This window comes from Cryptomeria japonica, chromosome 3 (assembly GCF_030272615.1).
Source record: "Cryptomeria japonica chromosome 3, Sugi_1.0, whole genome shotgun sequence".
Lineage (NCBI taxonomy): Eukaryota > Viridiplantae > Streptophyta > Pinopsida > Cupressales > Cupressaceae > Cryptomeria > Cryptomeria japonica.
Window position 1 is genome coordinate 562032906 of NC_081407.1, and position 5895 is coordinate 562038800.

The following is a 5895-nucleotide window of genomic DNA, read 5'->3' on the forward strand; positions in this document are numbered from 1 at the left end:
ATGCAAAGCAGCTAAAGGACAAAGAGATTTGGATTGTAGAATGCCATAATGTACTTAACACATCCCTTAATGTTGCCTGGGCAAATGTTTTAGATATGAAGGATACAGGTGAGAAGATGGAGAGATTGGTTACCATGGAGATCATTGTCAGAGATACTGTATTCAACACTAGCACTCACAAGGACAACAAGTATTTGGAGCACATACAAAAGTGTGATACAATACTGGACGACCAAAACTGATTTTTTATTATATTTTGTGTCTAGTAGTTAAGCAGTTAGGTGTTAGGTTTTAGTTAATTTTAGTTTAGAAAGATGAAAGGGCATGTCCTTTCATTCGAATCCTTTGGCTCAAATATATGTAGTGAGTCATTTTTGTATCATGAAGATATAGATAATTCTGCCACTGGTTGGGCTACAAGTGTTATGTTTTAGAAAGGTCTAATAGGAATGAGGAGTTTAATTTTTGTGTACATTCTTATTCCAGAAGTTAATATACAAGATTTCATGTTTTTATCTTCAGATGATTATGTGTAATTTTGTGTTTGATGGAATCATATGTCCTCTTGATAAATCTTTAGATTTGTTGTGATGTGCCATCACATAATGTTGTATTGAATGTAAAATTGGGTTTTTATTGTTTATGCAACACATAATGAAACCTTCACAGTGATGGTCTTATAATTGTCTCTTGAGTTGATAGTGATTCTTGTCCACAAAGTTATTCATTAACTGTCAAATAAAGATATTGGTCTATTATTAATCTTTGTTGAATAAGTTTGTATGCATTAGGTCCTTATCAAAGAAACAAATCTTCTAATTTCTATGAGTACTGCTCTTTTTCATAATGGCTTGAAGTTGTAACAGTAATCTTTTGCATAACACAACTATATTCACACTTATTTTATCAGTTTTAAAGGCATTCAATAAAAAGCACTTTTGTTAGCATAATTGCAGGAAAACCTTTTGCCATCCTTGCAACTGCTAATTCCCATATTTTAAATTCACTCAAAACAAACCTCTTTTGTTTTTGAGAGTGTAAGGTACACCCACCTGGGTTTAGTGGAGCCTAAAGTGCAGAGGAATTTGGTCTTAGACCATTCCTATTCATTGGCCAAAGCTGATTGGATCAACAGTGGTGGCACGAGTTTTCTTTGAAGATGTGGTGAGGTTACATGGGATTCCTAGGTGGATCATTTCAGATAGAGATCCTATCTTTACTTCAACAGTGTGGACCTCACTTCAACTTGCTTTAGGAACCCAGTTTAACTTTAGTTCAACTTATCACCCAAAGACCGATGGTCAGATCGAGTGTGTGAATCAAGTTTTGGAGGACATGCTTCACATGTATGTTATGAACCAGCATTCACGCTGTGAGATATATCTTTATCTTGTGGAGTTTTCTTATAACAATGGATATCATAGATCAATAGGTATGTCTCCCTTCCAGGCATTGTATGGACGTCCTTTTCGTACTCCTTTGAGTTGGGATCGGTTAAAGGATAGGGTGCGTATAGGACTAGATATGCTTTGAGAGATGGAGCAGTAGATTGAGCAGATTCGTGAGCATTTCATAGCAGCATAGGATAGGTAGAAGAAGTATGTCGATGCTCATAGAGTGGATTGTTATTTTTTTGTTGGTGACTAAGTATTCTTGAGAGTGCGTCCGTGAAAGAGTTTGATCCATTATGGAAAGGGTTCTAAATTGGCACTTGGCTTTGTTGGCCCTTTTGAGATCCTTGAGAGGATAGGACCTATTGCCTACAGTCTTGCCTTGCCACCAAGCCTATCCTGTATCATGATGTTTTTCATGTTTCTCATTCTTAGACCTTATCATCTTGACGTGACCCATGTTCTTGATTGGAACACATTGTAGGTTGAGGATAGGTAGGTTTCCATGGAGCACGTGCACATTCTGCAGTATCGAGGTTTGACCCTCAGGGGTCATACCATCGACCAGGTTAGGGTCCTATGGGACCCAATTGATTAGACGTCGACTACATGGGACGATGCAGTGAAGATGAGAGAGCTTTATCCATATTTGTTTTAGGCTTCCATAAGTAAACATAGTTTTGGGGGGGAGGATGTAGTACCCCACCCTTGATCAGACTTTTTAGATACTTATTTTGACTATGGTTGAGTTTTTCAGTGGATATTAGTGGATACATTATGTGGTGATGTTTTATTCAGATATTATGCTATGATGTTTTATTCTTTGATTCAAGATTTAGTGAATGTTGTTTATGCATCATTTCTTTATTGATGGTTATATGTTAATTTTATTGGATTACTGACCATGAACTAACACATTTACTTTATGTGTGAGATGCATTATGTATATATCATGTATATGTGTAAGTGTATGGGGTGTGAGGAGATGATTTTCCTTCACTTATTTTGGTGAGACAGGGAACACCATGATTCTCCTCTCCCGGTGTGTCTACCGTGTTTGAATATATATATGTATGTGTGGTTTGGTGATGTAGAAATTACAGGTACAAGGTACTGAATTCACCTAGTTCCATAGGTCAGAGCGTACCTAATAATCTGATGGAAGTGGAGGAGATAGTTTTAAGGCCCTAAGTTTCACCCTTAGCCTTGCTCATCACTGAGCATTGTCAGTTGTCAGTCAACCTTCCCTTTGTTGGTATGCGGGTGGTGTTTTTGCTTTGCTTTGTTGGGTTGTGTGTTATGCGCTCGTGAATTTAAATTATTATTTCTGATGATTTTCAATGAGTAATTAATTATTAATACCCTATGGATATTAATAATTAATAAATATTGCGTTTATTAAATTAATTTGGAAATAAATGATTAAGTGTGTTTTTATGTTTTAATAGATTAAGCAATTCTTTTATTTGGGATTAGGTAAAATTGAATTGTTGGTATATTAATGAAATGCTATATTATGTTTTTCAATTGTTTTTTTTTAAAAGAGATAAAGTTATTTTTACTTTTAGGTAATGTTAATGTTTAATTGATTTTCATTTTTGAAAAAAAATGTAATCATTTCAAATTTGAAATTTAAATGGAAATGCATTGTTTTGAAAAGAAATATTATTTTCAATTTTACTTAAAAAAAATTAAAATATGACCTAAAAGATATTTGTGGACAGGAAAATTCTTTATCATGTAAAATTTCTTCCAAATTATTTCATCTGGCAATTTGGGGAGAAATTTTCTGGAACCCTCTGTGTGTGGATTTTGGCTGGAAAATTTTCTCTTCCTAGAAAGCTTACCAAGTTGGTGTTTTAAATCTTTTATTTTTGTGAAACCTTGGTTTAAAATCAACTCCCTGTTAAGGTTTATGAGTTGTGTTTGGAAGGAATTTGAATTAGTGTTTTTAGTTTCTCTATTTGTTAAAAAAATTAATTTCTCCATTATTGTTAAATGGGAGATTATGCTGCCAAAATTTTCTCATTTTGGGAAAACCTGGGAATTGGTTGTGTTTGAAATTTTTGGGTGTTGAAAGGAAAAAAATTTTGTGAGAAAAAATAAATAAATTATATACCATGTATTTGTTTACTAAACCCCATTAAAAATTTATTGTTAAAAGGAAATATTAGTTGTTTAAAATGTTGTTGGGGATTCATTATTAATTTACTGGTGAAAAAAAAGTATTTTTTGAGTTTGTATTTTACCAGGGTTATGGTTTAAAAAAAAAAATAATAAAAAAAATAATATATTTTTTTAATGGGGAGGGTGTCGTAGGTACCATGACCCTATGGGTGGGGAGTTGTGGCTTCCCCACTCCATGGGGAGGGGGCCATGGCTTTGGAGCCACACCGTGGCCAACCACAACCATGGGCTCTGGGGGGGGACCACATCGTGGCCCCACATTGCCATTGCCTCCCCTTTAAAGGGGTTGTGTCGTAGTAGTAGTAATAAAAGTTTTTTTTATATTATTTAATTGATACTATATATATATACACACACTTTTTTTATAAGCTGGAAAAAGATTTAAAAAAAAAGAGAAACAGGTATTTTAATTTGAAAGGTAAAATATCAAATTTTAATTATTTATGATTTATTATATGTGTGTGTGTGTGTTAAATTGGTTTTTTCATTGATGTCAACACTTATTCTTCTAGGCACCAGAGGCAAGAGGAAGGAAAAGAAAGTGAATAAGGCCCTGGAGGAGTTGAAAGCAGTCGGGGCGACCTATGATGAGCTAGTGATAAAGGCAGAGGATCTGCTAAAGAAAATTGCTATGTAGTGTCTCCTTGGTCTCTTTGCTATTTTTTGTTGTTTAACTGTTCTTTCTATTTGCTGGTCTTTTGGCCAGTCGCTCTGTATGTGGACTTTTATTCCTTTCACTGCTTTCTTTCTTACTATGATGTAATGGTTTCGGGTCCTTAAAACCTATTTTTCAATCAATCAGAACACTTATTCTTCTAGAGATCTTTGGTTATGTTGAACCGACACATTATGCTCACTAACAAGTTCAATGACTTATGCACAGTCATCGGTATATTGTTCACCGAGAGATTATATTGTTAACTAGCACTGAAGATGACTTGTTATCATCTGGAGATCACTTGGTTATGTCGAAGACATGCTTTGGACACTTGATTTTGGTATTTTGGTTATTGGTCTAATTGGGTTGACATATTTGATGTTACTGGCAAATTGGTCTAGGTTATGGACGGACATGCATTATCAATTCCAGATCAACACGACACGTTATGGAGATGATTTAATTAATTGGATATTGTTGTAATTGTATTGAGCCAACATGATGCATCACATCTTGACTTATTTGTAATTGATTCAATTGTAATATTCTTAGTGAGCCGACCTACACCTTTGGTCTTAGGTTTTGGTATATATGTAACATCTCATTTGTGAGATAGAAAAATAGGAATGTGATGGTATATGGTTATGGTATTGTAACATGGTTTGTGAGAATATTGAAGATCGTATGAGCAGACCATAGAGGAAGTTCAAGGAAGGTTTGAAGGTGATTATCAGAGCTTAACTAGTACTGAATCCAACATTGGATATGCTACTTTGAGCAGTATATTATCATTGGATTTAACCATCCAATTGTAGTTTGTGTGACTCTTATTTTGTGATTGAGTAGTAAGCTCTAGGCAGCTGGCCTTTCTGCATGTGCAGAGCCCATTTGTATACACATACTATTTGTAGTAGTATCATCTGATTGTGGGTAAGGTTTCCCACCGTGGTTTTTTCTCTTACAGGGTTTCCATGTACAAATCTCTGTGTTATGTATTGTGGATGTTGTTTCTCTTTATGTTCTATGCATTAAGTTTCACTAGTATTAATATTAACTGCTAATCTGTCAATCGACATTATGTTTGGTTTACCGATATTAAGTATCAAGTTTGATTAAGTTATATTTGAGTTGAAATTAATTGACAACTGATTCAACCCCCCCTCTCAGTTGCCTTCGAGTCCTAACAATTGGTATCAGAGCTAAGTCCTCTTTTTGCAGAAGTTTAACAACTTGAGGAGATTCTATGGCAACAAACTTTTTCAGGAAGGACAGTCCGAAACTTGATGGAACAAACTATGGTATATGGAAGATCAGAATGGAGACTCATCTGAATTGCATTGGAAGAGACATATGGGATGTTACAAAGAATGGCTATGTTGCTCCTTTATTGAATCAACCTCATCCACCAATATTGGCTAAAGATCAGGAGAATGATTGCAAAGCAAGAGAAGCACTTTTTGATAACTCAATGATGAACAATGAGTACCAAACCGGTACTGAGAGGGGGGGGGGGTGAATTAGTACAGACACAAAAACTTTTCCTGAACTGGTTTGACTGTAAACAGTGCACTTGACAGACAATCACTAATACTGGTCTAAACCAGATTACTACCGGTCAAACATAATGAGACCGTGAAAGACATAAACTGACAACACTTA